Genomic DNA, 10913 nt, shown 5'->3' with positions numbered 1-10913 from the left:
TCCTGGAAGGGGGCCCCTAAGATAGATCATCCAGTGGCGAAGATCTCAAAAAAGAATGCACTGCCCTTCGAGGACACAGCAGTGCTTAAAGACCCTCTAGATAAGAGAGCCGATATATATTTAAAGAAGTCTTGGGAAGCATCCACATCCGCATTCAAGCCTTTGATTGCGACGACTTCAGTAGCTAGGTCACTAAAAATGTGGATGACTGAACTTAAAAATAAGGTCAAGGAGAGTAATCCAAATCAGGACTTTAATCAGGCATTTACTACGATTGACAATGCTGTGTCATTTATTTCAGAAGCATCAGCAGATGCCCTAAAGCTGTCAGCCCGATCAGCGGCCCTTTCAAACTCAGCCCGAAGATCTATATGGGTAAAGGAGTGGAAGGGTGATACCACATCAAAGGCCAAGCTATGTGGAGTCCCATGTGAAGGGAAGCTTCTATTTGGGTCTGCCCTGGAGTCTATCCTAGAGAAGGCCTCTGACAGAAAGAAGGGATTCCCCCTTATACCCCAACAGACCAGTAGACCATTCAGGGGAAGAGGTAGGAGACCTAGGGGGGGAAATGTCAGTAGTAGGAAAGATTGGCGACCTCAGAAGAAGAATAAGGGTTTTCTCTTTCCTTCTTCTGACAAAAAGGCCCCTCAATGACATGAGGTCCCTGTGGGAGGGCGTTTAGCTTGTTATTTTTCACAGTGGTGTACAATTTCTGGTAGCACTTTTGTGTTGGATACAATAAAATTTGGCCTTAAAATTTCTTTTTCGTCCTCCCCAGGGGAAAGATTTGTATGTACTGACCTGTCATCAGACCCTGACAAACACATGGCTCTTCTAGCTGAGATCCATTCCCTTCTAAATAAAAAAGTGCTTATCCCGGTTCCCGGGGAACAGAGGGGAGTGGGATTCTACTCCACTTTGTTTCTTGTGAAAAAGCCCAATGGTTCATACAGAACAATAATTAATCTCAAGCCACTAAACAGGGCCCTTACTTACGAGAGGTTCAGAATGGAGTCAATATCTTCTGCTATTCAGAATCTCTCGGAAAACTGCTTTATGGCCACCATCGATCTCAGGGATGCTTATTATCATATTCCTATGCATCCTGACCATTACAGATTTCTGAGAGTGGCGGTGAACATGGGCTCAGAGTTTTCTCATTTCCAGTTTACAGCCATGCCATTTGGTATCTCTCAAGCTCCCAGAGCATTCACCAAGGTAATGGCAGAAGTCATGGCACATGTGAGAGAAAGGAATATCATCGTTGTCCCCTACCTTGATGACTTTCTGATTATTAACAATTCACAGACGGCCCTAGAGACAGATATTAGATTCATAGAGTCAGTTTTTTTCTCTCTGGGATGGGAGGTCAATGAGGAAAAATCCAACAAAACGCCTAGCCAGCGGTGTAAATTCCTGGGGATCTACCTAGACTCCAGGGTTCAAAGATCCTTTCTCCCAGAGAATAAGATCTTACAGGTCCAGACAAGAATCAGGCAGCTCTCGGCTGATCCCCTTACTACTATGAGGTCAGCCATGTCATTGTTAGGACTCTTGACTTCTTGTATCCAGGCAGTACCGTGGGCACAGTATCATACCAGAAGGCTCCAGTGTCAAATTCTGTCTGAATGGGATGGCGTAACTGATTCCCTAGATTCCCCTTTTTCTCTATCTCCACAGACTTTAAGATCCCTGTCCTGGTGGGAGCAACGGGAACATCTAGACAAGGGTCTTCCATGGAACATCACGGAAGTAAAGACCATTACAACAGACGCCAGTCCTTCTGGATGGGGGGCTCATACGGGACCTCTTCTTCTACAAGGGAAATGGAGCCCGGAAGAAGCCAGAGAATCCCAAAACGTACGGGAGTTAAAGGCAGTTTTTCTCTCTTTAATCCAGGCACTACCAGAGCTTCAGGGGAGAAACGTAAGGGTACTGTCGGACAACGCGGCGGCAGTAGCCTACCTAAATCACCAAGGTGGAACCAGATCAACCGACCTGATGAGGATCACACACCATATCTTCAGGTTGGCAGAACCTCATTTTCTTTCTCTGACAGCACTACACCTAAAAGGATCAGACAATACAACAGCAGACTTCCTCAGCAGGAACAAGCTAAAACAAGGAGAATGGGAGCTATCCCAGGAGGTTTTCCATCAAATCTGCAGTCTCTGGGGGACCCCGAAAGCAGACCTGTTCGCCACCAGGACGAACAGAAAAGTAAGAGAATTTTATTCCCTGTCTCAGAAGGACAACCCCGCTGCCATAGACGCACTAGCACAGAATTGGGACAGCGGCCTCCTTTACGCCTTCCCACCGATCAGGCTTCTATCTCGGGTGATACGCAAGATCAGGCAGGACAAAGCAGACGTCATTCTGGTTGCTCCCTTCTGGCCCAGGAGGGTGTGGTTCGCCTGGTTGAGGAGACTGTCGATAGCAGACCCCTGGGTGCTTCCGGAGAGACGGGATCTCCTACACCAGGGACCAGTACTTCACCCGACAGCACAGAACCTTCACTTAACAGCCTGGCGTGTGAAAGGCAGCTTCTGATTGACAGAGGACTATCCCCTCAGGTGATATCCACACTTTTAGCCAGCCGAAAGAGGGTTACATCAGCCATTTACCTGAGAACTTGGAAGGCCTTTTGTAGGTACGTGAACCAGCCAATCAATGTAATTGCTCCTCCTAATATTCCACTAATTCTGGACTTTCTGCAGGAGGGTCTTAACAAGAACTTGAGACCAAGCACTATAAAAGTTCAAATTTCAGCCCTTAGTGCACTTTTTGATTTCAGATTGGCTGAACATCCATGGGTAAAAAGGTTCACAAAAGCTGCAACTAGACTGGCTCCCAGTATAAAATCAAGACTCCCTCCTTGGGACTTAAATATAGTGTTATCAGGACTGACCATTTCTCCATTCGAGCCAATGTTAGAATTGCCTATCAGGCTGCTATCCTGGAAACTTGCCTTCCTGCTCGCTATCACATCAGCCCGAAGGGTTAGCGAGATCAGAGCCTTCTCCATCAACCCTCCATACATGACAATTAGGGATGATAGAATTATCTTATCTCCTGACCCTGCCTTTCTCCCAAAGGTGGTATCCAATTTCCACAGGTCCCAGGAGGTAGTTCTTCCCTCATTTTGCACTAATCCATCCAACGATAGAGAGGCAGCCTTTCATACATTGGACGTTAGGCGTATTCTGTTACACTATCTGGAGGTCACTAGGGATTGTAGACAGACTGATAATCTCTTAGTATCCTTCCAGGGAAAGAACAAGGGTAAAGCAGCTACCTCACAAACCATCGCTAGATGGGTAAAACAGGCCATAGGGGAATGCTATAGATCCAGTGGAAAGGATATCCCCGTAGGGTTTGGGGCACACTCCACCAGAGCAGTAGCCACTTCCTGGGCAGAGAGGGCATCAGTCACATTAGAGCAGATCTGTAGGACCGCTACTTGGAGCACTCCACACACCTTCTTTAGACATTACAGATTACAACTATCGTCAACAGAGGACTTGACGTTTGGTAGAAGGGTACTGCACGCAGTGGTCCCTCCCTAGGCGGGGGAAATTCCTAATCTAATCTCCAGGGGTGCCGTCATAGGGCGAGAAGAGAAAACAAGAATTACTAACCGGTAATGTCTTTTCTTTGAGCCCATGACGGCACCCCGCCTAATACCCGCCCTTGAAAGAGATATGACATACCTTGACGTAGTTAATGTATGTTTAGATGTATATACTTTATTTAAAAAAAAAAAAAAAAAAAAAAAAAAAGCGTATATATATATATATATATATAGATATATAAAGATGTATATAGAGGTAGATATATACATATGGATATATGCAGATATTATATAACACAGTTAGTATGCTATGTTGTGTTTGTTAAAAAGATTCGCTCCTAGGATCCTTGCAAAGAACTGGTGTGGTGAGAGGAGGCGATTCTTTTAAGGTCCAGTGTTCTGTTTCCTGTCCAATGGGAATAGGAGGTGGTCCTCTCCAGGGGTGCCGTCATGGGCTCAAAGAAAAGACATTACCGGTTAGTAATTCTTGTTTTTTGTTCTATCCCCTATTAGTGATGTTCTGGGGTCACTTCCCTGCACTGAGCCCCCACAGATCTATGTATTCTGATCTTCCACCAAGCCTCCTAGGACCTAACAGCTGCATGCACTACAACTCCCAGCATGTACTGACAGTCTGCAGCCCTCAGGATATGCTAGGAGTTGTAGTACAGTGTAGACAGATGTATTGCTGGACCTTCAGGGCCGATGGTTGTCACCCACAGATTGCAGCCACCAGGAGACTCTGCACACAGTGATTTATTACAGGGTTGTCCTCTCAGAGACTACAACTCCCAGCATACCCTGAGAGCTGTATAAATGGAGGGTGTTCTGAGATTTGTCACAGATACAGATAAATCCAGGAAAGGAGCGGGTCAGCATGTCGCGTTTCACTGGTTCTATATTGGTGGGCCCCAGGTGCCCCAGTCCGACACTGGACAGAAGCTGTCCCCAAATTAAGTCCCCGCCTTCCTTTCTTCCTCCATCACGTCTGATGATGAGAAGAGCGGGCATCAAGCAAAAGGGCACCCCAGTACTACTGACAGTCGGGGGGTGCCGCTCAGTAGTACTGGGTGCTGGAGTGCCGGCCTGCCAGCTGTGCCAGGGTATACACCATGCATGTAACCTGCCAGTGCCGAGGGGAAGGGGGCACTAGTTCGCCGGGGGGGGGGGGGGGGGGGGGGGGGGGGGGGGGGGGGGCGCCTCGGCATGCAAAGTGCCTAGGGCAGCATGAACTCTAAATACAGGCCTGGTAAAGAGTTCAATGTGCAAAGGTATGTGTGATATCCTATGTAATGTATAGTGTGCTGTGTGTGTGATATCCTATGTAATGTATAGTGTGCTGTGTGTGTGATATCCTATGTAATGTATAGTGTGCTGTGTGTGATATCCTATGTAATGTATAGTGTGCTGTGTGTGTGATATCCTATGTAATGTATAGTGTGCTGTGTGTGTGATATCCTATGTAATGTATAGTGTGCTGTGTGTGTGATATCCTATGTAATGTATAGTGTGCTGTGTGTGTGATATCCTATGTAATGTATAGTGTGCTGTGTGTGATATCCTATGTAATGTATAGTGTGCTGTGTGTGATATCGTATGTAATGTATAGTGTGCTGTTTGTGTATCTATTGATCTGTCTGTATATACACTACAGATGAGACAACTTAGGGTAGCTTCACACGTACCGGATTCGCAGCAGATCTCACGCTGCGAGTTTGGAAGTGTGATCTGCAATGGGGTTACATACCCACAACTCGCAGCATGAAATCCGATGCGAATCCGGTAAGTGTGAAGCTACCCTTACAGTAAGGTCCAGAACCAGACCCGCATGGTGCAGCTGTTGATAACGCAGCCTGGAAAAGAAAAAAGATACAGCTACAGCATCCGATTCTGGTTCAGGTTCAAACTTACCATGGGTTTATAAGGGTACATCCACACATACTGCATTTGCAGTAAATCTCACGCTGGGAGTATCACAGTGAAATCTGCTGCTATACTGATTTCTATTACAGTCTATGGCGCTCCATTCTTCCATTCCTGAGGCGGATTTTCATTCCTCTGGAAGAATGTATAGTGCCATAGACTTGTAAAAGATAAAGCAAATCATTAACTTAGATTTTCCCGGTAATGCTACTAGCGGTGCCCGGAAGATGCCAAAATGCTTCCTTACCCTGTGTTCTATGTCTTCTGTAGAAATTTAGGTACTGAAACGGTCTAATATTTTGGCGCATGAAACAAGCAGAGAGCCAGGAACTAGTCATCTGGGCTGTGACTAGTCATGGCTCTCTGCCTGTCCGTGAGCTCTGCAGGATGACTGACCGGAAAATAGGTCGGTTAGAAGCCTCTTTTGCTGTCAGTCATATCAGAATGCATCCTTTTTTTTTAACGTACACAAAAATTCAGTCTACTGTGTTTTTGTGTATGTTAAAAAAAACAGAAGTCAATGGAAAAACAGATCAGAACGAATGCACACGAGCATCCATTTTTCCATCCATTTTTTAATCCGTTTTTTGGAAAAACATCGCAAAAAAAGTAGTGTGAACCCAGCCTTAGTAAATTCAGAGGAGCCTGCTCCGGAACCAATGCGACTCCAACTACAACAGCTGCAAACACTACTACTCCCAGCATGTACTGACAGTCCACAGCCCTCAGAATATACTGGAAGTTTAAGTTAAAATGAACAGACACGAGGACTTCCGGTTCCGGCGCAGGGATGTGAGGACGTGTGGGACACAGCTCCTCCAGACCGCCTTTACCCAGCCGCATTTATACCGACCTGACCGGAGGGAACGGGAGCCAGATTGTGTCACATCACCCCCGTGCTGCTTCCTGCATGGATCGCTTCGTCCTGCGCGTGCCGCCGGGACTGACAGCCGCCGACTTAGCTGCGCAACAGGCTCCCAAGATGGCGGATGCAGCATGTCCGTCTCCGCTCCATGGGGAGCTCTCACAGCCGACCGGAACGGGCGCTGCTGCTTCACACACACCGCAGAACAATGCAGGCCCAGCTGATGATGACTACGTCCTTCTATCTCAGGACTCACAAATATCTCTGCCGGCTGAAATGGACTCACCACTAAAAGGTCAGGCTATTCCTATTAATTATAAATACCTTGCCATCGCAGTGGCGGAGCGTCTGGCACCTGACTTGAAAGAGACTCTGATCTCCACGCTGACTGCCTCCCTGCAAGCACTCCAGGTAGAGGTGCAGCAACATACTCAGCATATTGGAGAACTAGCACATAGAATGGACCAGGTGGAAAGTGTCTCGTCCTCCACTGTGGCGCAGGTCAGAATGCTCACCAAAGAAACCGCGCTGCTGCGCGATAAAATAGAAGACCAAGAAAACAGAGCAAGACGCAATAACCTGCGAATAGTAGGTCTCCCAGAAGCAATAAAGCCGCAGCACCTTAAACAGATTTGTGAATCCGAACTACCTGAGGCCCTAGGGCTGACGTTTCCCAAAAAGGTGGAAAGGGCTCATCGTCTAGGCCCAAACATGGCGGCCCCCGACGATAACAGCGTAACTAGAGCGCGCCCGCGCCAAGTAATCATGAGATACCTGGACTACACTGATAAAGAGGAAATTCTAAAGGCATTCAGAGCCAGAAGCACACCTTTGCTACTGAGAGGGTACAAAGTGATTTTATTTGCTGATTACTCTGCTGAAACCACCAGAAAACGTAGAGCATTCAGCTCTATTTGCTCTGCTTTATACAAACGTGGAGTCAAATTCAGGCTCCGATACCCAGCCACCCTCCAAGTCCTTTATAATGATGGCAGCCTGCAAAATTTTGCTTCCCCAGAAGCCGCAGCGACGTGCCCCCTACTCCACTCGAGTGAAGATAACCCCCTGAATGCTCCGGAGGCCATGATCCAAGGGACACAAGATTCCTCTTTCCTCCAGAGCCCGGACAAGAAAAGGCGCAAACAGCTGCATATGTCTCCTGCCGCCTCAACCTCTCTGCCTACCTGAAATTGAACTTAGTTTCTGACAGACAACTGGTAGTAATCATAGTATCTGTATCTGTGGCTTCCACAAAAAGTTTAATTGTCGTTTTATTCTATCTAATTTGTTCTTTCTCTGAGACTACTTCTCATCTGCCACCTATCCTACACGGTGGGACCTGAGACAGAAATCACGTATACCCCCTCTTAAGGGAAACTCCCCACTGTATGTGGCTCCCCTCCCTCCGTCTCCCTTCCCCTGCTTCCCCTCATCATACCAAACATTTTCCCCCCCTTCCCCTCATTTCTCCCTACTGCCTACTAACACCTACCCCCTCCCCCCCCCCCCCCCACCCACCCACACACACACACACACTACACCCTTACAGAAAAGGTTTGAGTGTCTGTTGGGGTGTTCCTTCCCCTGAAAAAAGGAAGTTATGTGCGCCTATACAATTGTGGCTAACAGTCCTGCTTTAGCCATTCTGCCACCTGATGGCGCTGTGTTAATGTTAATGTTGTTTTTCATTAACGTATTTGTATTTCCATTTTGTTTACTTTCCAGATATTGGTGCTCCTGTTCTGGTCCTGTGTCCTGGACCTGGGGTAATCTGTTCCATCGCAATCTCATATACATATATACATCTTCTGTAGGGCCGTCTCAAATCTCCTATCACCTACAACATTATGAGAGTCATAGCCTGGAACGTTAAGGGGTTACGTTCCCCTCAGAAGCGCATGATGGTGCTTCGGCACCTTAAAAAACTTAAGGCTGACATAGCCCTATTACAAGAGTCACACCTAGAGGAAGGGGATTTTGTTAGAATGAAAAAACTCTGGGTGGGGGAGGTATATGGGTCCCCGGCGGTAAACAAAAAAGCAGGGGTCATAACCTTGGTACACAGAAACCTGGAGCATTCCTTGGTGACTACGGACCATGACAATGAGGGACGTATACATCACATGACCCTGAACTCTCCTTGTGGTGTTTTGAGCATCTATAACGTCTATGCCCCAAATGGGGAAAACGCCCCCTTCTTTGCAAACTTGGAAACATCCCTCTTAACAGACACTGTACCGCACAGGATAGTAGGGGGGGACTTAAACACGGTTTTACACCCACTGGAGGATAGGACATCAGGGACTCTTGGTCCCCCAGCGCAGGGAAGAGACAGGGTACTCCCACCTCTGCTAAGGTCCACTAACCTGATGGATCCTTGGCGATCCCACAACCCAGTAGAGAGAGCATATACCTTTTACTCAGCGCCGAGAGACTCATGGTCTCGTATTGATTATATTCTAGTCTCGCAAAACCTCTATATGAAAGTTGGACACGCAAACATAGAACCTCTAGTAATTTCTGATCATTCCCCAATAACAATCTCTCTATTAGAACAGTTCCCCAAAGGAACGGATATTTTATGGCGCTTCCCTTCCTCTCTTGGCACAGACGAGTCCTTTGTCTCTTTCCTCAAAGGTTGGTGGATGTCTTACACCACTGATAACATCGCACACAGGGACAATCCCGCCCTCTTCTGGGACGCAGCGAAAGCGGTCATTCGTGGTCACATAATAGCGTACACGTCTGCTAAAAAGAGAGATATACTTAAGAACTACGAAAATAATAGTAAACATCTCAGAACTTGCTATACTGCTTTCTTACAGAATCCAGATTCCAACACCAAAGAGGCATGGGTAAAGGCCAAACACGTCTTTGACGACTGGGCTGCGCAGAGAGAGAGCTTCTTCCAGACTGAACTGGAGGCCACCCTTCATAAATATGGAAACAAGGCGGGTAAGTTACTTGCCAACCTAGCAAAAGGTCGTACCCCACCTAACCATATCACCGCCCTTAAGGATAACCATGATCGTGTTCTTACCAGCCCAAAACTAATCAGTGACTACCTGGCCCAGTACTACACAAGTTTGTACTCAGATCCCTCTCCTCCGACTCTGACTGACACCCTCTTATCTAAGGTCCCCCTCCCGTCCATTTCCCAGGACCAACTTGACTTCCTGAACGCCCCTATTACCCCACAAATTGTTACTGCAGCGGTTAAAACCCTTAAAAATTCCAAAGCCCCTGGCCCGGACGGATATACCGGGGAATTTTATAAAATTATGTGCGAACAAATATCCGATGTCCTGTCTGACGTATACAATGATGCCTTATCTGACAAAGGTTTACCTTCCTCAGCGGACATGTCATATGTCAAGCTTTTACCCAAACCAGGTAAGGACCCTCTCCTACCTGGATCTTACCGTCCAATATCACTTATAAATGTGGACACTAAATTGATCTCCAAAATAATGGCGGACAGGCTATCGGATATCTTACCATCCCTAATTTCCCACGAACAGGTGGGCTTCATTCGCAACCGTTCTGCGGTTGCTAATATCCGAACTGTACTTACGGTTTTAGACAGGGTGCATCTCCTCCCCCAGCCAGGGGAACAGCCAACATTAATCACGTTAGATGCCGAAAAGGCTTTCGATAATGTGCGCTGGCCCTGGCTGGGGAAGGTACTAGACACCTTTGGCATTAGGGGGGCTTTTAGAAACCTACTCTCCCACATATACTCTGCCCCCAAAGCCAGGATATATACCCCCGGTTTCTTATCCCCTGTTATACCCCTTTGCAAAGGCACAAGACAGGGCTGTCCGCTGTCGCCACTTCTTTTCGACCTAGCTCTAGAACCTCTAGCAAGGTACCTCAGCTCAGGAGCTGTTTTCCCAGGCATAAAGGTGGGCGGGGTGGCGGCACGGACAGCCCTCTTTGCAGACGATATAATTCTTTTCTCTGATAACCCTGCTCATGATATACCTAACCTGATCGGTATCTTGGAAGATTTTGGATCTTATTCTGGATATAAGGTCAACTTCTCCAAATCGGAAGTTCTCCCTCTCTTCAGCCCCTCTTGGTCCCAAATGGCAGAGCTTGAACGTCTGGGACTGACAGTGGCCAAAAAGACCATCACATATTTGGGTATCAATATAGGTAAAAACCCACATTCTTTATATTCCCTTAATTATCCTCCTTTAATCTCCAAAATACAGACGGACCTCTTTAGATGGAGATCTCTCCCTTTGTCTCTTATGGGCAGATGCCACTTAATAAAAATGTCTTGCTTTTCCCGCTTACTCTACCCCCTACAGACGATCCCGATCCTTTTACGACATTCTGACGTAAATTCACTGACTTCCTCCTTTACCAAATTTATTTGGGCTGGTAAGAAACCACGAATTTCACTGACTAAACTCATGTTATCCAGGGACCTTGGTGGGGTTAACTTCCCGAACATAAGGGGTTACAACCTGGCGTGCCTATTTCGACACGTACTGGATTGGCAACATAACACACGTATGCACTCCAACACACCATTGGAGCGACAGC

Source organism: Dendropsophus ebraccatus, chromosome 3 (genome assembly GCF_027789765.1).
Source record: "Dendropsophus ebraccatus isolate aDenEbr1 chromosome 3, aDenEbr1.pat, whole genome shotgun sequence".
NCBI lineage: Eukaryota > Metazoa > Chordata > Amphibia > Anura > Hylidae > Dendropsophus > Dendropsophus ebraccatus.
Note: the sequence above shows the minus strand (reverse complement) of the source record.